Genomic DNA, 25,145 nt, shown 5'->3' on the forward strand with positions numbered 1-25,145 from the left:
GTATGGTTTTGCTTCTAGGTCCTGTGTGTTCTGGCTAGACTTAGTCTGTTTCATTCTATTTCAAATTTAAAATGAATTCAAAGTATACACATATTATACTTGCAAGCATGAATATAAGACAAAACTTAGAATAATTTTATTTCAAGAGTCAAGATCTTGATTATCTAACTAAATAAGCAGATAGTAAAATGTGACATATTCAGCACATTCCTCCCATGATAAATTACCCTTTGCAAAACTGAAAGACATACTGTAACTCAATGTTAAGGTTGCTGTGGCAAAGCATGCCTTCTGGACACAATTTCTCATTTCCAAATAATTATGTTTTATCTACCATAAGGTAACCAATTTCTTCCTTTAGATACTGAACAAACATTTCTATACTTAACTACAATACTTCCCCAAAGTCTGAATTTCACCAAAATGTTGGATGCTTTACAACAAAGATTGTTAGCTTTTAGAAATTTGACAGTGTCAGTATTTTCCTATACATAGACCAAGATGTTTGTTCATTAAATTTTTATTTATATATGGGTAGTATATACTGCCATACTCTAGGAGGAAAAAGTAAATTCTGAACCAGTAACTGAATATTACAAAGATATGTATATCTTTGTTTTTTATATATATAACATTTATTACATATATATTACACATAGATTTGTAATATATATTATTTCATATATATAATAAAGTTCCATTGACTTTTCCTCCTAAAAATGTTTCAATTCCACCCATATGTCTGCATTTTTTACTGTATCCAACTAGGCTGCAATTAGCATCATCTCTTAACTGAACAGTACAAAACTGGTCTCATATATCCTGCCCGCTTCCAACACTTTCCACAAGTTCACTATAGCTCATCTCGATGGAGGTATATTTTAATACACAAACAAGATCATACCACATCCCTGCTTTAAATCTGCATTGAAGTCCTGGTTGTCTTAAGGTCAAATACCTAAATCCATAACCCTGTTTGCAAGACCCAGCACGATTACAGCCATCTCTTTCCAGCCTGATCTCATACTGCTCATTTTCAGTCACCAGCTTTCACTCAGTTCTTCAAATGTGCTCTTCCCTTGGCCCTGCTAGTCCCTGTGAAAAAAGAACCATTCTCTTTGTCTTGTAAATGCCTATTCATTTTACAGTGACACTTCTGGGACACCTTTCCTCTGGCTCAAAATGATATTATTTGTTTGCTACACATCTTTGTAGCATTTTATATTTTTCCATCATGATAGTTATCACAGTTTTAATTATTTTTGTAAAAATTTGATGTATGCTTATCTGCTTCACTAAGTATGCTCCTTTTAGTTTTTAGGTTTTAGATACTAATAATTTTTTAAATTTGAAGATGGTTGTACATTATTTATTGGAAGATATCCATCTATGTTTTCTTTTCTTCTTTTTTTAACATTTTTTATTTTTTCAGACAAAAATTAAGGGAAAAGGGTTTTTTAAAAATGAACAAAGTCACTGAGAAATATGAGATTATATAATTATGTAAAGTAACCAAACTTACAAATTATTGGCATTCTTGAGAAATAAAGAGAAAAAGTAAACCGCCTGGAAGACATATTTGAGGAATCAATTCAAGAAAATTTCCCTAATATTGCTAGAGAAGTAGACATCCAGATGCAAGAAATCCAGAGCACACATTTCAAGTACTATTCAAAATGAGCATCACCAAGGCATATAGTCACCAGACTTCCTAAGGTTAATGCTAAAGAAAAAAATCTTAAAGGTAGCTAGAGAAAAAGGTCAGGTCATGTACAAAGGGAGCCCTGTCAGGCTAACAACAGACTTCTCAGCAGAAACCCTACAACCAGAAGAGACTGGGGGCCTATTTTCAGCATTCTCAAAGAAAAGAAATTCTAACCAAGAATTTCATACCCTGCCAAACTAAGTGCGTAAGGGGAGAAATAAAATTTTTTTCAGACGAGCTATCATTAAGGGAAATTATTGCCACTAGACCAGCCTTACAAGAGAATCTTAAGGGAGTTCTAAACATGGAGATGAAAGAATGATACCTGCTACTACAAAACCACACCTACGTACATAGCCCACGGATTCTTTAAAGTAACCACACAATAGAAACTATGAAACAACTAGCTAACAACTTCACGGTAGGATCAAAACCTCATATATCAATATTAACCTTGAACGTAAATGGTCTTAACACCCCACTTAAAAGTCAGAGAGTGGCAAGTTGGATAAAAAAGCAAGACATACCTATCTGCTGTCTTCAAAGGCTCATCTCACATATAAGAGCACCCACAGACTTGTTTTCAATTTAAAAAATGTAAATTGACACATAATAATTGTACATATTTATTCAGTACATAATGAATAAACATTATGTGTGCTGCAACAGGGATCATATCAGGATAATTAGCATATCCATCATCTTAAACATTTCTTTGTGTCGGGAACATTCAATCCTTCTAGCTATTTGAAACTATATAATATAGCATTGTTAACTATAGTCATCTTACAGTGGTATAGAACACTAGAACTTATTCCTTCTATCTATCTATATATTTTACGTACTTTAAGAAATCCCTCCCTATCGGCTGTTTCTCCCTATCCTTCACAGCCTCTAGTACTTTCTTTTTTACTTTTTAATTACATGACAATATTCTTTTAGCTCCCACATATAAGTGAGAACATATGATTTTTAACTTTCTGTTTCTGGCTTATTTTACTCAACATCATGTCCTCCAGTTCCATCCATGTTACTGTGAATGACAGGATTTTGTTATTTGTTACGGCTGAATAGCATCCCATTATGTATGTATACCACATTTTCCTTATCCATTCATCTATTGTTGGACACCATGTTATGGCTATTCTTTTTTTATTTTTATTTTATTTTATCATTATTATTATTTTTTTGAGATGGAGTCTCACTCTGTCGCCCAGGCTGGAGTGCAGTGGCAAGATCTCGGCTCACTGCAGCCTCCACCTCCCAGGTTTAAGCAATTTTTGTGCCTCAGCCTCCTGAGTAGCTGGGATTACAGGCATGTGCCACCACATCTGACTAATTTTTGTATTTTTAGTAAAGATGGGGTTTCACCATGTTGTCAAGGCTGGTCTTGACCTCCTGACCTCAAGTGATCTGCCTGCCTTGGCCTCCCAAAGTGCTCGGATTACAGGCATGAGCCACCACGCCCAGCTTAGTTATGGCTATTATAAAATAGATATTGAGGATTTAGATATTTTACTTGCCCTTCAACATTTGGTATTAATTTTTCTATCACAGTTTTTATTTAAATCAATATTTAGTAATTATATCATCTTAACTATGTATATATGATTCATAGCCACATCATGTGAAACATTCTGATTATATTTCATTACTTATACAATGTCTTGTTTTCCCTGGAGTTAATATTGACCCTCCTTTTTGTTTGTTTACTGAGTATGTATCTATACATCTTTGCAACAGAGACTGATAGATGTCACCTGTTATCACCCATCTCCTTCCAAAGAAGGAGAACTCCCAACTTTTAACTTGGCACATGATTACCCAAAATGAAAACTCCATATATCAGACATGGCCAAGTTTCTAACCAGTGAGATATAAGTAAAATGCCATGTGGCAATTCCCAGGAGCCTTCCTGAAATCACTTCTGGCTCATGCCCTTTGCTAATTTTTCATCATCACCCTTTTCTCCTTCGTGCTGTCTTTCCAACAGATATAAAACAGACATGACTGGAAGTGAAACAGTCGTTTGGACCATGAAGTGACCTTGGGAAAGGAAGCCAGGTATGTCTTGTGCACATTGTTCAAGGGAGTCTACAACTACTACATTACAAATAAAATTGTACTTACATATATCCAGACAGGTGGGAAAGATCTACGGGAATTATCAGAGTTTTAATGAGTGGACCCTTACTCTAAAAATATTAATTGAAGTTTATGTAATTCAATCTGTTTATTTTACAAATAAGGAAACTGCCCTAGACATATACCTTGCCTTAACTAAGATCATATATAAATGTATAGCAGACACCGGAGTAGACCTGACTTGACTTGACTAGACTAGACTTGGCCCTCTTCTCTAACCTTTCTTCTCAACTTCTTCATCTCCCTGTCAACAAGCAGAGTTCTTCTTAGCTATAACTACTTGGAAGAAAAAGTTGCTGATTACGTTGAGATCTGAAATTAAAAGTGAAGAAAGTGAAGAGTGAAGGACATAGCTGCTCTATTTTGTTTACTATAGGGCCTTGTAAAGAATTAACTAGGTTTAAAATGAAATGCCTTTTGATGTATTTTACTTGAAATAGCATTCTTGCTTCAATAAAGCAGTCCCCAGAAAAGCGATAACCCAGTAGGATCAAATAAGCCGGAATTTGCTTAACCTCCGAGTTCTCTGGCATGCTAAAAAGTCAAACTGAAGATGCAATATCTGTGCTTTTGTTGATGAGTGCCCAATAAACAAGGAACTCTGAATCAATTGATTTTTTTTGTCTTTCAGCTGGTTAGAGAAGTCAGTCTTATCAATGACATTTCTCACTCACAGGTGCAAGTTGTACTAATCTAACCCATGACTAAAGCAGAGAAACCTAAGGGGAGGTGGTGTGTCTCTAAGGTGGCACGTGGGACTGCCATCTTTCTCCTTCCTTTTCACTTTTCCTTTCTTAAATGGAAAGATGAAGGAAGTGGGGCTAGAAACGAAGACTAGTACTAGAAATAGGAGAGCTGTACTTATATCTGGGGGTAACATTGGTTTTATTTGTTCTAACCTTCTAGGCATTAGGTTGTAAAAACTTATGCTAGGCTGGGCGTGGTGGCTCATGCCTATAATCCTAGCACTTTGGGAGGCTGAAGCAGGAGGACTGCATGAGCTCAGGAGTTTGACACCAGTCTGGACAACATAGTGGGACCCGTCTCTACAAAAAAAAAAAAAAAAAAAATTAAAGCTCATTGTGGTGGCATGTGCCTGTGGTCCTAGCTGTTCGGGAGCCTGACATGGGAGGATTGGTTGAACCTTGGCGGTAGAGGCTGCAGTCAGTCTTGATCACACCACTGTACTCCATCCAGCCTAAGTGACAGAGTAAAACCCTGTCTCAAAATAGAAAATATCCCCAAAAACCTACGCTTCACTTGCTCCAAATTCCCAAGCAGATTTGAGTAACCCTTTCTCAGGTATCTCTGCACCCAACAGTGAGAAAAGGCATTCTGTCATGTTATGTAATTTCATCCTGACAACAGCCCTTTCACTTTTAAAGATGAGGAAATCAAGGCTGAGACAGGTTTAACAGTTAGAGCCATTAAGCCAGAGTGGGATTCCAAATTAAATCATTCTTTTCATTTCAATGCAGCATTCTTCCTCCTGGATAGGGTACCCGACAGAATATGCTTTTGATTCTGAATGCTCAAGAAAAGACTGCATCATCTGAACTGTGAATATAACATAATATTTTAGCATTTCACTTCAGCCTGGCCCCAAACAACATCAGAAGGCTCAATAGTAAAATGGTTGCACAGTACATATGTTAATTATAGCATTGCCTATGATAAGGAGGTCTTGGTAGCCGCTTATATTTAAAGGAAGACTTATGCACAAGTTTCAGAATATTCATCTTTATTTTTGTAATTATTTCATATCTATGTATGTATGTATGTATGTATGTATGTATCTGTGAGTATGTGTATTTCCCAGCATATGAGAATATGAAAGCTTTTAGGAAATATGTATTGCTTATGATTTCTAAGCAAATACACTAAAGAAGGCAAGACATGACCATGCCAAACAGAACATGAAAAATCGTGTTAGAAAGTATTCTGGGAGAAATCATATATGCTATTGTTCACATTTTTAAAGTCTTTCATTTTCTCAAAAAGATAAAATGTTGAAATAGAGGTGTGTATGCTAGTATGGGTTGAATTATGTCCCTCCAAAAAATATGTTGAAGTCCTAACCTCCAGGACCTTAGAATGTGATCTTCTTTGAAAATAGGGTTATTACAGATGTAATTAGTCAAGATGAGGTCATAATGGTTTCTGATCCAATAGGACTGGTGTCCATATAAGAAGATAGCCCTGTGAAGACACAGACTCAGAGAGAATGCTAATATGGAGATGGAAGCAAAATCTGTAGTCATGCTGCTCCAAGCTAAGGAATACCTGGGGCTACCAGAAGCTTGAAGAAGCAGTGGAAGTTCCTCCCTAGAGGCTTCAGAGAGAACATGACATCTGACATGTTGATTTCAGTTGTCTGATCTTCACAGTGATAAGGTGAATTTCTGTTGCGTTAAGCCACCCAGAGACAGCCCTATGAAATTAATGTACATGCTAATACTAGTTTTCTCTGAGTTTCATTGAGAATATTGAAAAACATATATTTAAATATCTGGATCTTATTGAGAATACAAAGAAGCTTTTCACACGTTGGTATTTCTGAATCTTCATTTATAAAGTGTTAAATAACTTACGCCAAAAAGAAAAAAGTCTGTCAGAAATTACCTCATATCAGTAAGTTCTACAGTAATGGAATAAATGGATCTAAGAATGACAGATGAAATGTTTCTCCTCAATGCTCCTGTAACACCCTGTGAATCCCTCTGTCTACTTATCTTTTTCCCCAAATGGACTGGTAAGAACTTGAGGATAGATATCTTGTTTTTTTGGGAATTTTGCACCTACCAGAGTACCTGAGGATCTGGTCAAGACTCAATAACTATAGATCCCAAATAAATAAATGAAGGAATAATAAAATAGCGTAGATTTTAACCCTTAAAAATATAGCTATAAGAGGTATTTAAAATAAGAGGCATTTTTGTTCTCTAAAAGTATGATAAATTCCCTTTATTTACAGGTTATATTAATAGATAACTTTAAAGGGACATTTTATCATCTTCAACTCTTGTCATAGTTCTTATCTCTATTGTTACATTTAGAAATATAATCAATCTCCTCTTTTAAAATGCATTCCATAACAGAAATAGTTTTGCCTATGATGCCACTTGGATTCTACTTATATATCCGAGTAGGTTGGAAAATGTGTAGATATTTTGAAAGGAAAAGAACAGAAGTTTTCATTTTTCATTCAAGCAAGCATTAATAATAAAAATGAATATCTTCTGGTCTCAAGAGTAATAAGGAGAAAGAAAAAGAGGGAGAAAGAAAGAGAGTGAGAGAATGAGAGAGAGAGGGAGGGAGACAGAGAGAGATAGAGAGCAACAGAGAGAGAGAGAGAGAGAGAGAGAGAGAGAAATGTTTAGGAAGGAGAAAGAAAGAAGAAAAATAGAAAAACAAATAGTTTCTTCATTTATTCAACCAGATATTTGAAAATTTTACAAGAACATCATATTGTTTTTTGGAAAAAGATATAATATTCTGATTTCAAAAGTGTTTAGTAGACCTCAGGTTGTCAGAGAAGCCATATAATCTTTCCATCTTCTGTGCTCATATTCAGCATAGCTCTTTAGGGAACTATTCCTCCTTTGAATAAAATACCATTTCCACTTTAGAAGACTTCATCTCTTATGTTGAAAAGATGATGTTTTTTTAATCAGTTCCCCCACACTTCCACTTTGAGAAAACTTGGACTCTGGAAACTTGCAGAAAGGGAGCTCCACTATGTGTACTTTACCAGAGTGGCTTAAAATAAAAACCTGTTGTGCTAAAAGGAAAGCAATTTACAAACATCTTTATCTTTCTGTTTCAGAACACTTCTAAATTAAAAACAATAAGCTTTTCGTAATGCATGAATCAGTATCTTCTAAATGTCTCCACGAAGGTGAAATATTCCTTTCTTTATATAATACAGAATGCTTAATTTTTCTCTTCTACTCACTTTCTTGGTTTTAGTTCATCATGCTTTCTTATTTGTAATATCCATTTCCTGAAATTATTTCTGACATTTTTTCTAGTTGATAAACACTGTCAAGGTAATTATTAAGTATATATTTCTCTACTCAGCTACCTCGCCTTATTATCAAACATCACACTCTAAAAACTAATTGTATGTTAAGTCAACGGGCTGCATGTTTAAGAATTTTAATTACTTTTCTATGATCACTTTATATTCTGTACATAACATCCAGGTAACACAGCTTCTACAATGATAAGCAGTTTAATTAGAAAGCTTAGATAAGAAAAATGCCTTTTACGTTACCAAATTTGTTCATACCAGTCGCATGATAACTTGGACTCGTCTTTTCTTGCAGAATTTTAAAATGTGAAATGTTAATATTAGGTGAACCTTACTTCCTAACAGTCTAGCAAATGCTTGATTAATATGCCATTTGGTTTTCTTCTCTTTTGTACACGTAAACACTGCAGTTGTAATTAGATTGCAAAACGGAACCTGCCTTTAATCTTTGTGCCAGTCCAAACAAACAAGTTTTTTCTCACACTCCTAACCTGGCACGAGAATCACAACAAATAGACGCAAATGTAAGCTGTGAGCTGCCAATAGCATGCCTGCCCTTTCCACAAACTGTCTCAGAGGATCGCCATTGATTTCCTAGTTATTATGAACATGAAATTATTGAATGACAGATGATAGAGTGTTAGGTCCTACAAGTATTTTCCCAAATGGGTTATCCAGCCAGGGTTGCCGTGGTAACTGTGCTGTTTGACAGACCTTCCCACAAAGAACCCGTTGCTCAGAATTCAGCATCAAATATCTCTCTGCTTACTACAGGCTCATGTTAAATCACAGAACTTAGAATCCTTCTTACAAAGAAAAGAAGGGTTTTCTTGCTGGCTAAGTTCACTCTGTTATCCAAAGTACTAGCCTAAAATGACAGTGAGATATTATAGGTCAGTATTATCCCCAAGTGGATGAGGACTTTGCCAAGGGCTGAAACTTGTACTATTAATAAAGGTAGTGTTAATTCACAGAAAATAAATGAATAGTTCCAAGAGCATAAGGTCCATGGGGACTGCAAGTTCTTCATCATAACACGCAGCTCATTAGGAGGAACAATGCTCATCAATCAGGCATTTCTGGAACACCTAAAGGTTGTAGCATTTCTTGTCAGTGCAATATTCAAACTATGAACGTGGGTCGGGATTGCATTTTTCTCTTTCTTTTGTTGGTGCCACACGCACATGGGAAATAAAACAACATTTTCAAATTAGAATTGTCTTTTTCTTTTGGAGACGGAGTTTCGCTCTTGTTGCCCAGGCTGGATGGAGCGCAATGGCGCAATCTTGGCGCACTGCAACCTCCGCCTCCCAGGTTCAAACGATTCTCTTGCCTCAGCCTCCCGAGTAGCTGGGATTCCAGTAGTAGAGTCGCAGTCTTGCCATATTGGTCCAGCTGGTTTCGAATTCCTGACCTCAGGTGATCTGCCCGCCTCGGCCTCCCAAAGTGCTGGGATTACAGGCATGAGCCACCGTGCCGGGCCAGAATTCTCTTTTTAAGCAATGCATTTTTAAGGGTAATTTTTCTAGTTGATAAGTCTCTTCCCCAATTTTGGGTTCGCACTCAACAGATTGAAAATGAGAAGTCGTAAGCTGGACTGATCAAGATGAGTTGTCTCGAATGACTGTAAAACAGTAATTTCACATCAGAACAACAAATTGAGGACATCACAGTAGCTTGGTAATGATGTAGGGAGCCACCGTCCTGCCAACAGTAGGCATTGATTTTTTTTCTTTTATACATTTTTTTTGTTTAGTTTTCAACCAAATTGTTTTATTTTTCAACTAGATTTATCATTTCCTCGTTTTATTTTCTTCTCACTAAATATAACGTTGCTCTTAATAAACATTGTGAAAATTAAAGAGCTTTAATATTGTTACTCGTTAGACTTATCTAGTACTTGTATTTTAGTCTTTTGGCAGAATCATCACTCAAAAAAAGCAGAAGTTGGGTTACATTTTGGATACATTTAATTTTTTTATTATTAACATATTTTGGGTTTTTTTAGTTTTAAATATTTATTTATTTATTTTGGATACAGAAGGTACATGTGCTGGTCTGTTACATGAGTATATTCCAGTCAGGTAGTAAGCATAGTACTCAACAGGTAGTTTTTCAACCCATGTTTCCCCTGCCCCCCACCCTGCTGTAGTAGTCTGCATTGTCTATTGTTCCAATTGTCTATTGCAATTGTCTATTGTCTATTGTTCCAACTGCATTGTCTGTTGTCCACGTGTGTTCAATGTTTAGTTCCCACTTATAAGTGAGAACTGATAAGTGAGAACATGTGGTGTTGTGGGAAGTCAGGGACCCCAAATGGAGGGACTGGCTGAAGCCAAGGCAGAGGAACATAAATTGTGATGATTTCATGGACATTTGTTAGTTACCCACATTAATACTTTTATAATTTCTTACACCTGTCTTTACTGCAATCTCTGAACATAAATTGTGAAGATTTCATGGACACTTATCACTTCCCCATCAATACCCTTGTGATTTCCTATGCCTGTCTTTACTTTAATCTCTTAATCCTGTCATCTTCGTAAGCTGAGGAGGATGTATGTCACCTCAGGACCCTGTGATGATTGTGTTAACTGCACAAATTGTTTGTAGAGCATGTGTGTTTGAACAATATGAAATCTGGGCACCTTGAAAAAAGAACAGGATAACAGCAATGTTCAGGGAACAAGAGAGACAACCTTGAACTCTGACTGCTGGTGAACCATATGGAACAGAGTCATATTTCTCTTCTTTCAAAAGCAAACAGGAGAAGTATCACTGAATTCTTTTTCTCAGCAAGGAACATCCCTGAGAAAGAGAATGTGCCCCTGAGGGTAGGCCTATGAACGGCCCCCTTGGAGGTGGCTATCTTTTACAGTCGCAACTGAAGGGATGAAATAAGCCCTGGTCTCCTGTAGCGCTCCCAGGATTATTAGGATGAGGAAATCCCCACCTAGTAAATTTTGCTCAAACAGGTTGTCTGCTCTTAAACCCTGTTTCCTGATAAGATGTTGTCAATGACAATGCTTGCCCGGAACTTCATTAGCAATTTTAATTTTGCCCCATCCTGCAGTCCTGTGATCTCACCCTGCCTCCATTTGCTTTGTGATATTTTATTACCTTGTGAAGCATGTGATCTCTGTGACCCACACCCTATTCGTGCACTCCCTCCCCTTTTGAAAAATCGCTAATAAAAACTTGCTGGTTTTACGGCTCGGGGAGCATCATGGAACCTGCTGACATGTAATGTTTCCCCTAGACACCCAGTTTTAAAATTTCTCTCTCTTGTACTCTTTCCCTTTATTTCTCAAACCAGCTGATGCTTAGGGAAATAAAGAACCCAAGTTAACTATTGGGAGTGGGTTCCTCCAATAATGTGGTATTTGGTTTTCTGTTTTGGCATTAATTTGCTAAAGACTATGGCCTCCAGCTCTATCCATGCTACTGTGAAGGACATGATTTCATTCTTCTCCATAGTATATATGTACCACATTTTCTTTATCCAGTTCACTACTGATAGGTACTTAGGTTGATTACAAGTCTTTGCAATTTTGAATAGCATGGCAATAAATATATGAGTGCATGTGTCTTTTTGGCATAATGATCTATTACCCAGTAATGAGATTTCTGGGTCAAATGGTAGTCAAATTTTTTTCTGTTTTAAGTTCTTTGAGAAATCTCTTAACTGCTTTCCCCAGTGGCTTAACTAATTTACATTCATACCAGTAGTGTATAAGCATTCCCTTTTCTCTGCAGCCTTGCCAGCATCTGTTACTTTTTGACTTTTTAATAATAACCATTCTGACTGGTGTGAGATGGCATCTCATTGTGGTTTTGATTTGCATTTCTCTGATGATTAGCAATGACAAGCATTTTTTCATATGTTTGTTGGTTGTTTGTATGTCTTCTTTTGAGAAGTGTCTGTTCATGTCCTTTGCCCATTTTTTTATGGGGTTGTTTATTTGCTTGTTGAATTAAGTTCCTTATCAATTCTGGGATGAATAGTTGGTGAATATTTTCTTCCATTCTGAAGGTTGTCTGTTTACTGATAGTTTGTTGTGCAGAAGCTCTTTAGTTACTAGGTCCCACTTGTCAATTATTTTTTTTTGCAATTGCTTTTGGGGACTTAGCCAAAAATTATTTGCCAAGGCCAATGTTGAGAAGGGTATTTTCTAGGTTTTCTTCTAGGATTTTTATAGTTTGAGGTATTACATTTAAATCTTTAATTACTTTTTGTATATGGTAAAAAGTAAGGGTACAGTTTCATCCTTCTTCAAATGACTAGCCAGTTATCCCGGCATCATCTGTCGAACAGAGAGTACTTTCCCCATTACTTGTTTTTTTGGCCTTGTTGAAGATTAGATGTAAGCGTGTGACTTCATTTCTGAATTTTCTATTCTATTCCATTCGTCTGTGTGTCTGTTTTTGTAACAGTACTGTGCTCTTTTTTTTTTTTTTCAGTATAGTTTGAAATTGGGTAGTGTGATGCCTCCAGCTTAGAATTGCTATTCATGCTCTTTTCTGGTTCAGCATGAATTTTAGAATAGTTTTCTTTTCTAATTCTGTGAAGAATGATATTGATAGTTTGATAGGAAGTACATTGAATCTGTAAATTGCTCTGGGCAGTATGGCCATTTTAATAATAATGATTCCTCTAATCCATGAGCATGGAATGTTTTTCCATTTATTTGTGTCATCTCTGATTTCTTTCAGCAGTGTTTTGTGGTTTTCCTTGTAGAGAGTTTTCACCTCCTTGGTTAGCTGTATTCCTAGGCATTTCATTTCCTTTGTAGCTATTGTAAAGGAGATTGTGTTTTTGAATTGACTCTCAGCCTGGACGTTATTAGTGTATAGCTCTCTGGGAACTTTTATCTCTGTGCTCCAATGTCTTTGGAATTTCTTTCACGCTGTCTCATAGATGCCATGCTACTCACATTTCTATGGCCATGTTTACAGTTGGTCTTCCGAATCTGTGGGTTTTGCATCTGTGGATTCAACTAACCACAGATCAAAAATATTTGAAAAAATAACCATACAATAATGAAGAATAATATGAATAAAAATGATACAGCATAACAACTATTTGCATATCATTTACATTGTATTAGGAATTATAAGTATTCTAGAGATGGTTTAAATTATGTAGGAGGATGTGCATAGGTTTTATGCAAATACTATGCCATTTTATATAAAGGACTTCAGTATCAGCACATTTTGGTATTCCCGAGGGCTCCTGCAGCCAACACCGCAATGGATACCAATGGACAACTGTACTCCCTTCTTATCACATATGGCTTACTGCAAATTATCTTTATACTTATCCATTTATTGGGTCTGTATTTTGTTTGGTATTGCACTTTTTGTGATTTTTTAGAATTGCATTTCATATGCCCAGTACCAAAAATTAATTAACAAATATTTTGAATGAATAAATTGTGTGCTAGTATTGAATAAAATGTACCTAGCATTTCAGGGGACTCTAGTAAAGATTCTCTCTCACTTATTATCAGAAAAACAATCTCACGACTGTTCTAATTGAAATGTAAAGCCAAATTTTTCAGTAAGGACTGAAATATACTTACTCTTTCCTGTCATTCCAACCCCCACCAGAACCAACCTTGTATTTCTAGTACTTTTATTTGCTTATCATATAAAGAGAATATCCTGTAACTCTTAGGATCCAAAACCTTTGAGTGAGGGGCATATGTGATTTATGTGGAAGACTTTTTCAAAACAGCCAAAATATTTCCTCCCCCATCTCTCATGTTCCTGATGGAAATAGCTCATATTCAACATGTATTTGGGGGAGCAAAAGAGGTTTCAAAATATTTTTCTAATTCTACTGTTACAAATGGTCTTTCCAGCTCACAACTATTTTTTACAAATGAAGTTATGATATGAGAGGGTAGACATGAAAATCAGGGCAAAAAAACCAGCCAAACAAAAAAGAGCAGATATTTTCCCAAACTTTCACTCCGAGATTTCCTAGCCGCTGTGGCTCAGTATTAAGTGTGTGGGGAGAACACAAGTTCTCATCACATAGCTGGATGGTTATATGCTGCCTATTGCTGTGAAGCTGGGTTTAATTCAAATGAATGAGCAGGAGGAAGACACTCAATCAATTCTGAATTATTAGAAGTTATTATGGCTTCCCTTTTTAGACTTCTAGAAACAGGAGCAATTAGAAATCTGGCTTGAATTATTACGCCAACAGTGAGATCTATGTTATCACAAAATATATCAATTCCCTAAATTTGATGCCACGATATTAGCTTCTCTTTGCAATTTAGCTCATGTTACACACAAAACACTATGTCAGGTGCTGTGTGGACAAATAAGACTTAAGATGCTGACTCTGCCCTCAAAGGGCTTACTTTTTTGTTTGTTTGTTTTCTTATACAAAACAGAAAATAATTTTTTTACCTTTAATCAATCATAAGTAAAAAATCATTGGTGATCTTGACTTTCGAGAGAGTATTAGTGCTCAGTAAAAATATATGTGTATGTGTATATATATATACACACACACGTATACATACATACATACATGTGTGTGTGTGTGTGTGTGTGTATATTTTTTTTTTTCCTGCTCCAGGGTTGGGAGGAGTGGGAAGAAGTTACAAGTGTGGTGAGGGAGTGGCACATCCACAGGGTGTTTTCATGCTGACTTCAAGGGATAGACAAAATTTTTTACATGAAGAGAGAGAAACGAGGGTGGGACCTTGCAGGTGAGGGGCACAGAATGTACAAGGCCCTGAGGAATTTAAGGGGTCACACAGTGAAGAGGGTGAATCATTTTTGGCTGTTTTGGCATAGTCTTGGGAGAACTCTAGGAGATTAAAGATGGAGACTGGGGGACAGATCACAGTCTTTTTGTGACGTTCTACAGACTTTGGACTTCAACTTGCAGATAATGTCATTGTGTTTATGTTGGAAAGGAGGGATTCTGCCGACATCAGAGAGGCTAGACTGAATGACCAACAGGAAACATATTATATAACAAGGTAGATAAAGTATGGAAAACATTTGTACAAAAGCGAAGACTAGAATGGCAAAGAAGAGATGGATTCAAGAAGCCCTATGAAGGTAGCAGTCTGGCTCAGTGAAAACGGTTGAGGCAAGGAAGGAAGAAACTGAGGAAGATTCTGAGGTTGCTAACTCGATAATTAATGGATAATAAATGTAAGTGAAGAGAGCATTTTATAAATTATACATTCATAATAAACTGTTAAATTTAGCATACAGCACAATGTAAGTGAAACTTTAAAAGAAAACTGAAACATGCTTATTAGATATGTTAGAGAAATTGATGTTACTTTTATGAGCACTGGAGAGAAACTTTCAGTTTTAAATAGCTTTCCTTAGTTCTTAGTACACATTCATTGTTTCCTGAATAAGGGAAATGGTACAATTTATTCGTTTGGCTATGGTCATGCAAAATGTCAAGTTGGTGACAATTTGTATCTTCATGGGTATTTTTAACTTATTTAGCAAGAAGATCAAGGGAATAAATTATTAGGCAAAACTTGTAACATTTACACAGAATACTTCAATAGACTGTAAGTGGATTTTTTGCTATACACCAAGTACATTATGATTAGCCACCTCTTTGAAAGGTAAACATTTGAGTAATGAGAAAGAATTTTTAAAATGCTTCAATATGAAATGAATGAGAATGTCAACTACATCATAAAATCCAGAATTTAACAATACAATCCAAAAGCCAAATAACAGTCAGGATTCAGGCCTACCTCAAAAATGCAAAGGATATAAATGCAGGAAAGCAAAGGAGGACTAATTTTGGCCAAGTCAGCTGTATTTCCCTGGAATGAATTTAGCTGCTTGAACATTTTTATAAAAAGATGTTTTACGTTACTTGTAAAGCAACATCTGTTCCTAAAGGCACTTTTATAGGATAAGTCTTAATGAAATTATTTTTCATTGAGGGCTAGTTTAGATTCCATTGTAAGAAAGAACCGAATGATGCACTGGGGCAGTTTTACGGAGTTGTCTTTCCCTGACTACATCCCCCCATTCACTCCATATTTCTCCCTCTAGCTGAAAGCTGTAAACATTTTAGGGCTTTGTGATAGTCCCAGAACAAAACAGAACATATGTAGTATATTTTCATACAGGAAGAAAAAAAAACCCAAACCCATGAGGTCCTGATTTCTAAAGTATGCCTTCTGCCCAAAATGCACCCTTGATGGTGCCTCGAAACTGTTGCAAATCACTTAACACAAATTATTCAGGTTTAGATGAATCTGAAGCCCCATCAGAAGAATGTTAGTGGACTATTTCACACAGAGCCCAATTATATGATTTCTATATCATTCCCTGACTACCTACTAAAATTTTGCTGATATTAGCCTATTCAGAATGCCTTTCCGGTATTTAAGTACCAATAGTGTCTACTACAAAATTCATCCATGGTTTCTGTCAGATTTAAGTTAAATGTACAACAGGGAGAAAAAGCTGCTAGAAAACTGCAGATTCAGTGGATAAAGAAACAAAGAGATATATTTGTGTATTGCTCTCATATTCTTGCAACCAGCACCTGAGTTATCTGATGACTGCTTTATAACTGAAGGCTGCTCCAATATCCCTGTTGAAAAGTTGCACAGTAGATCAAGTTTAAAAGAGAACAACATCTTACATATGAAGCTGGTACAGAGGGCCAAGACATTCTCTCTCTTTTCCCCACCCCCTCCTTTTTACTGTGCCCTTTGCAGAATGTATGGAGCCTTCTTCGTCAGGCCGAGAGAGAAGACGCTTCTGCATAAACAGAAGTGATTGGATTCTACCCTAAAAATGAAAAACCCATTGAACAATTAAGGAAGGAATATAAGGGGAAATTATTGATTTCTTTCTCTTGTGTTAATGTCAATATTACATATCACTATAGGTTGAAATACTTTTTTCTTTTTTTGAGACGAAGTTTCGCTCTTGTTGCCTAGGTTGGAGTGCAATGGCATAATCTTCACTCACTGCAACCTCTGCCCCCTGGGTTCAAGCGATTCTGCTGCCCCAGTCTCCCAGGTAGCTGGCATTATAGGTGCCCACCATCACGCCTAGCTAATTTTTGGTATTTTTAGTAGAGATGGAGTTTCACCATGTTGCCCAGGCTGGTCTCGAACTCCACACCTCAGGTGATCCACCTGCCTTGACCTCCCAAAGTACTGGGATTACAGGTGTGAGCCACCACGCCCAGCCAAAATACTTTTAAAACCCTATTAATTTGTAAATTTTTAAGTGTGTACCATTGAGAAAGAAAATAAAAGAAATCTTTAGCAAGTTGGCAAAATAGGCAGAAAAAATAAGAAATAGAATATAGGGACACAATTCACTATTTGAATTTTAATATGCTTATGCTTGCATATGAGTATTAAATATGCATTATATATGTATATAACACCTGTTGACTGATTTTTTCTTCTTTTTTATATACCTTGGTCACTGTTATTTTTGGCAATCAATATGTATTATTTGTATAATTAAAAATAGTGAATAAATTTAATGCATCAATTTAGTGTTTTTGAATTGCATACTTTTTTACTACATATAATAAATGCTTTATTTTTAGACCTTTCTAGTTTTCTATTTTTTTAACTAAGATCCAATAACTCAAATCCTTAAAAAGTAATTCAAATAAGCAGAAGGATTGATATTTTTGAAAATGCTTGTTTTACAGCTGAGAATGTTTTACAGATGAATTTGTACAGATGAGATGAAAACAGTTTATTTGAATTTAATCTAATAAAATCTTAGAATTAGAGCACTAAGGGAAGAGTTTCAGATTAATTAAGTTATCATTCATGCAACCAAAAAATACTGAGCACCTACTGTGCATCAGACACTGTTGTAATTTCTGGAATAAAAACTTTTATATTATAATTTACATATAGCAGGTATGAAAGAAATGAGAAGAAAAAGCTTTATCGTTGAATTTCTACCCCCTGGGTGACTGAATAGGCTTCAGTTGTGATATAAATTAAAGAAGTGTAACATCTAATTTTTAACAAAAGCACAAAAAAATTACTAAATAGAAGTTACATACAAATTACATCTTGCAGCATTTGTAAGTCATTATAATTCTTGATTCAAATCATTATTGCTAAATATATCACCATGAATCTTTTGGTTATGATTTAATCTGTTCATTCTGTCAGGGAGCATTCTGATATTTTGCTAGAAAAGGGAGAACAGATCAAGGTCTTTTCCTTCCTACTTCTTTCTCTTCACTTTCTTTTCTAACTTGAACCACTTTTTTTTTTTTGTCTAATCACTGACCTCATCTACACTTTGTCCCACTTTCCCATTCCTTAATGACGTCTTCAGCAAATCGCATAGTTCCCCAGCCACCTTCAGTTGTTAAAAATTATATTTAACGTAATTTAAAACTCTAGTTTCATGACTGCTTTTAATCCACTCTTTCTCAATGCCAGCTAGACTTGTGATTTGGGGGAAATGAAATGAGAGGACATGGGGTCTGCAAATGGGGGTGCATTTTAAAATGTATTATCATATCGAGAGTAGGTCAGTAATAGTAATAGCAGGCAAAATTTCCAAAACATATCATATGGCTCAGGTTCTTTGCTGGAAGCATTTTATACCTCAATTCTTCACATCATCTCAGAGACCTAAATAGGTTAATAACCTGCCCAAGGTCACCCAGGCCATAGGCAGCAAAGTTCAGATTTGAACTTGAGTTCTTGTGATTCTAATGCCTATTTTTTTAAAACTATGTTACCTCTCTTCTCCATAAGTGGCAATTTTGTGTATCTTCTACCATAAGACACAGCCCCTTGGGATAGGATAACATATAGTCATGTAATAGAGAAAAAAATATAAGTGACTTAAAAAGTAAACTATCACTTTCTAATAATAGTACTATTAGTTCTTCAAGGGCATAGAGACCAATACATAACAGCAAAACTTTAAAATATCCATTGGCTAGAGTTGTTTTTGATTTGTAAGGGTAAGAATAACCCAGAAAACAAAATGAGCGCTCTTAACATTTCTCTGGATTTTCCCCAAAATTTAATGTACTAAAAAAGATTGAATTCTAAAAGCAATTAAATACAGCATATATATTTTTTTTTTTTTTGCCCAGCTTACCTTGTCAATCCTATTAGAAGAAACTCTAATTAAGACTGGAAAAGTGGTTATTTTATCTGCCAAATGAAAATAATTCAGTGCAAGTTAATAAGGGTTGGATTATTACTGATTGGCCATTTTTATTCCAGCTTGTTATAACAGTAGAAATTGCTTTCAAAAGACATACTAGTTTTGCCAGGCATTTACAAGCACAGGGCAAAGCAAGAATCTTTTGTTGTGCCTATTTTTGGATTGAAAATAGGACGGAAATCTGCTAAAGTACAAAGCTAAACACATCCTTAGAAATCACAACTGCATGTAGCGTGAAGGGAGAGGGAGGTCAATGAAGTAATTCCAGTATTTTATTAGTGTTTTATTTTAACACAATGTCATTCATTTAACAAATCAAGTATCAGTTTGGAATTTAAAGAATTTATAAATACAGTTATCTTTAAAACAACTAAGCATTTACTGCTTACAAGTAGAATATATCCACCAAACTATACATGCTACTTAAAAAATGTATTTTATGGGCAAGAGAATAAAAACTAAGTATTGTAAAACTGTATTTGGGAAGTTTTGTTTTTTACTTTACACTAAAATGATTTTCAGTCAGTGTTTCATCAGAAAGTAACAGCTAGCAAGAGTGACTTTAAAATTCACTCTTGAATACCTGACATTCTCACTGTGCACACACTTAATCTTTTATCATTTTCTCCAAATATGTTTCAAAAATACAAAGAAATCACATTGTTTCCAAAAAACTTTTCAATATGATTCTTCAGCAATATGAAGAAATCAGAAAGTCTTTACATTAGATCTTCTAGTTAAAGAATATAATACAAACAGACAATGAAAACAGTCATGGATATAAAGAACTATGTAGTTTAATTACAAATGTGAATAGAAGTGTATCTTGGAAGTAGATCTTCCCTCAGTTCAGTTTTCTGATGACATTGCAGCCCCAGCCAACACCTTGATCAAAACCTCACAAGAGATTCTGAGCCTAAAACAGCCAACTATGTTGTTTCTGAATTCTTGACTCATGTAAATTGTGAGCTAATAATGTTTGTTGTTTTTAGCTGCTAAAATTTTGGGTAATTTGCTACACAATAATAGAAAGACCAATACAGATTTTGATATCTGGAAATTGTGTGCTGCCAAAACAACAATAACAACAACAAAAACAATAGCAAACACTAAAATGCAAGAGTAGCTTTTGAATCAGGCAGTGGGCTTTTGGGAGAGTGTTAGCAAGAGCCCAGCATGCCTTGAAGAAACCATCTTATGATCTTTGATAGGACTGTAGAGGATAATTTTCAGGAAAGTGAGGTAAATATCATAGGAAACTAGAGGAAAAATAATACTTATTACGAAGTTGCAGAAAACTTTCACAGCCCCTTTACCTGCAGTAACATGAAAATTAATAAATTGGCTAGTAAAAATGTGATGATCTAATTAAGGTCATTTCCAAGCAAATTATCAAAGATGCTTTCTGGGTTCTTTTTGCTGTTTATAGTAAAATGCAGCAGAATAAAGATGAACTGGAGGAACGACTGGTAAACAAAAGGAGGTAAAAAGTTGATGGTTTTGAAAATTCTTACTCTTTTTATGTGGTACATGATGATAAAATTTAAAAAATGGCTTCTGAGAAAAGATTAAACATAGGGTACTACCAAGAAAACTTAGTTCAAAGATAAAGTAAAGGGCATTCCTATGTAATCTTTTATTAAGATATCAGAAGAATCTAAGGTAGTGTCCTAATATATTATTCAGCTTAACAAAAGGCCTCTAATGAAATCAGTGTGTGTCCAGTCTTCCAAATAAACAATAAAACTTCTAGAAAAATTTAAAGTGCTGTTCCTCAGCTGAAGCCTAAGGTAAAGATAGGTATACTTTGAAGATGGTTTTGAGTGTGACTTTTGTATAATGGAGTGGACACCAGTAAGTCAAAAAAGACCCAAATTTTAAAAGAATTATAAATGTATACACATCATTAGCTTATACTGAACAAAGCAGAGATAACACAAAATGAAATATGACTTTTGGACTTCAAATATTCAACTCTCTGGAAGCAGGAAAAGAAAATGACTCAGCTGTAAACATGTGCAAACTTTCATGAAAAACAGAGGATTATTTCAAGCCCAGAAGATGAAGCCAAGATCCAAGGAAAATCATTCCCAAACTCTGAGACCCAATCACATAATTTCAGAATCGCTATGGACCACTGACTCCTTTATGGCTCCCATTTCTCCGATTTTTAAACAGGAATGTCTATATCAGTTACAATATACCTGTTGTACTGTTGTATTTTGGGAGTGTGGGGAGCAGATACTTTGCTTTTTTAGTTTCACAGGTTTACATATTAAGAGGGGATATCCTCAAGAGGCTATATTTAAGGATCTATAGCAGAAGAGACTCATCCACACCCAGACTTGATATGGATGATGAAGTTCCAAATTTAGAGTTGATGTTATAATGAAATGATACTTTTGGGACCCTGGACAGTGGTGGGTGTATTTAGCATAGTGGGAGCAATGTAAATAATTTGTGGTCAGAAAGTGAACTGCAGTGGTTTAAATAATTATTTCATACTTTTTCCTCCAAAAAGTAGAACTTAATTTACCCTTCCTTGCTGGTAGTATGGACATTCACTTCTAATGAATAAAAAGTAGCAGAAGTGATGGTATGCCACTCTCAAAGTAGGTTATAAAAAGAATGTGGCTTCCGGTTTGGCGCTCTCTCTTTTTTGCCCTTTCTCTCTCTCTCATCTCTCATTCAGTCACTCTCTTTCTCTCTCATTTACTCTAAGAAAAGCCAGCTTCCATGTTATGAGAACACTCAGAAAATCTATGGTGGTGCCTGCATCGCAAGGAACTGAAGTCTCTGGTCAACAGGTAGTGAGGAACTAAGACCTCTAACAACCACACGAGTGACTGTGGAAGCAAAATCTCCCCAGTAGAATCTTCAGATGAGATTGCAACCTTGGCCAATAGCCTGGTCAATCTCATTAGTAACTCTAAGCCAGCTAAGATGTTGCTGGATTCCTGACTCACAGAAACAGTGAGATAACAATGTTTGTGTTTTAAGCTGCTACCTTTTGGAGCAATTCGTTATGCAATAATGGAAACATAATACACTGTAATTACAAGGTACATTTTGTAGATTCTGCTGTCATACAAAGTCTTACAGATTTCACCTGTATCTCTTAGAAGGTTGTCACTCTTGGAACAGCATCTTTGGGAGTGTCCGGCAATAGACTGAATATATGTATCCCCCTAAGATTCATATACTGAAATCCTAACCCCCAGTGAGATTGGATAGGAAGTCAGGGCTTTGGTAGGTAATTAGGTCATGATGGAGAACCCCTGATGAATGGGATTAGGGCTCCTATAAAAGGAACCCCAGAGAGCCCTCTCACCTTATTTCCACCATGTGAGGATGCAATGAGAAGACAGCTGTCTGCAACGCAGAACAAGGCCCTCACTTAATCTGATCATGTTCGCACTCTGATCTCAGTCTTCTAGCCTCTGAACAAGAGAAATACGTTTCCACTTATAAGCCATTCAATCTAAGATATTTTGCTATATAGTGGTTCAAACTGACTAAGACATGTTCTGATCTGCCATGTAAGATATTTCTCTACCCTATAATTGTCATTGCAGAGATGCTACCTGTACCTGGCTACCTAACAGCCAGGTGTTCTGGTTATCAGCTCCAGTTGAGCCCAGCTGCACAACCATCCTGAGAAGGTCCCAGGCATGTGCCTCCTGCTAAGGCACCAAGCATGGGAGTGAAGTGGCCTTGGGTCCTCCAGATTAGCTCACCTTCCAGCCAGATATCGTTAAGTAACCTCAGTCACCCCTACATAGAGAAAATAATCACTCTGCAAGCCTTACATAAATTCTTAGCCACAAAATCATGAGACATAATAAAAGAGCTGTTGTTTTAAACTGTTGTTGAGAACCTGTTATACAACAATAGATATCTAGAACAGTTGCTGTTTTAATTCTAGGAAAAGCATTCTTTACACAGCAATGCATAATAATAAAGGCTACATTTGTTTTTTATTTTAGAAGGGTTTCTAGATCTTTCCCGAGTTCATAAGACCTTAGGAAGCCATATAAAGCCATATAAATAATGAGTGAGGCGTCAGTATCCTACCATTCAGTTTTTTAAATATGTTCTTGCTACAACTAATTGGGTTTCACAGCAGCTACACATAGCCATGACAACAATGCAAACCTTTTAAATAAATCTAATATGTTTGTGCATTTACCCAGCAAATATTTATTAGCCTCAGACTAATTAGAGTGTTGAAAAAGAAAATTATTATTATATAACAAATTCTGGTGCTAGGTGTATATACAACTACTGCATGATTTAAAAAGAGGAAAAAGTACTACTTCTAAATACTCACTGCATGGTAAATCCTATAAGTTGAAATCAGCACTCAATGAAGGAACCAAAGAGAGGAATTGAAGAATTTAGTGGAATAGAAAATATTTTCATTCCATAGGCACTGGTGATAATGAGAACACTAATGCATTGTTATCATGCTTAACCCATAATGCCTGGGGCATAGCAGGTACCCAATAAGTCTTTCTGAATGAATGACACATTTGAATAAATAAATATAGCATATGGTAGTAGAATGCAGTGGCTAAGAGCATTGCTTTGATTCCTGTCTCAAGGCTAATTGTAAACTTAGAATATTTTCCTCCACTATCTGGGCTACTTTGCCTTTTGGTTTGGTGTTCAAAACACAGCTAACAATAAAATGTTTCTTGGCAGCCATTTTCTACTGTACATGTAGTTTCATCAGGAATCTTGAGGAAAGAGATGGCTGGTGAAGAAGAGGCTTGTAGTGCTCCCACATACTCCAAATATAAAATAATGCCAACTATTTCCAATAGGATTCAATAGGTGATAGCTCACTTTCTTAATAACTTCTGGCATAATTAGGATGTACGTAAGGGAAGAACATTCCAAAAGGAATAATGGTGTGAACACAAGTCCACTGGAAGGAATACCCATATCATATTCTGGTAATATGGAGCCTTCTAGTGCAATGTATTGCAATCAGCAGTTGTGAACCATTGACAAGCTGAGACATCAAGTTAGTGAAATATAGCCAGCCTTTTAAATGAAATATTGAAACCTAATATAATATACGTATATATTATAGAATAGAAAGCATTGAAATGAATCACATGAGATAGGAGTAGGTCTTTTAAAAATAATATTTATTTCTGATGTGTGTGTGTGTGTGTGTGTGCGTGTGTGTGTGTGTATGTACACTGAGTCCCAGTGAATAAGCTCTTCTTTCTCTGAGGGTCATGATCAAAGAAGCATAAGAATCATTGTCCTAGAGGAACATCAGTGGAAGCCACTGGGGAATCTTGAATAGCAGGAACCAAAGCCTTTATTTTATTCTTCTATCACAGCAAAGCCTTTAGGACAGATTCATACTTTAATTCACCTCTAAGTGTTGAATTCACAAGAATTCTGATATCAGTACATTTTATGTGACCTAATTTTGCTAAGAATTACAAAAGACAAGTTTCTCCATTTTAGTGAATATGACATCTATAGCATAAAGCTATCCTGTAACTTCTTGTCTTTTTCAATTTTACATATTCTCCTTAAAGCCCTGTGCTACTAAGAACGATTTAATAGGATTTGAAACAAACACCACTCCAGGGCTTCCTCGTCTTCATCACTTGTTGATTTTTGACCGTGACACTTATTCAATTAGAACTGACTCACCAATCATGCACTTCTTCGCTAAAGTCAGCCTTCTCACCCCAGAGAGAAGGCTATTCAGTTAGTAAAGATTTTTCAATGAACCTGGGGCCAAAAAGGAAAAAAGAAATTTACAGTGTTAAAGGATATAAACTTGTGATTGGGGGAGGAATACATCTCAAAGACTACATTTTCCCTCATATTATGACATCCAAGAAATTGGTGGGTTGGAAGAGGGTTCAAAAATAATCATTTCAAAATGTTCCTGATTGTGAGATTATTTAATCTGTTCCTTGACACAGGCCTCAGTAAGTAAGGTGGCTCAAGCTCTTCCCAGTTATCATGTCAATTCTCTCTTGACCACAGATTCCAGGTGACCAGAAAGTCCACCTTGTCATGTGTTGGTTATACGGTGAGCTT

The 25,145-nt window shown here is 35.8% G+C and overlaps 1 protein-coding gene and 1 long non-coding RNA gene across 4 annotated transcripts in view; one reads left to right on the forward strand and one right to left on the reverse strand.

Moving 5' to 3' along the window:
* LOC105470138 (PDZ domain containing ring finger 4) overlaps positions 1-25,145 on the reverse strand; it is a 418,303-nt gene that overhangs the window by 161,438 nt on the left and 231,720 nt on the right. The window lies entirely within an intron of this gene.
* Positions 6,107-25,145, forward strand: part of LOC105470137 (uncharacterized) — a 52,238-nt gene continuing 33,199 nt past the window's right edge. For both annotated transcript variants that reach the window (XR_980325.3, XR_003015498.2), the window contains exon 1: positions 6,107-6,244. This is a non-coding gene — a long non-coding RNA (uncharacterized lncRNA). The remainder of the gene's footprint in view (positions 6,245-25,145) is intronic.

The sequence above is a fragment of the Macaca nemestrina genome, chromosome 10, assembly GCF_043159975.1.
Source record: "Macaca nemestrina isolate mMacNem1 chromosome 10, mMacNem.hap1, whole genome shotgun sequence".
NCBI classification, from domain to species: Eukaryota; Metazoa; Chordata; class Mammalia; order Primates; family Cercopithecidae; genus Macaca; species Macaca nemestrina.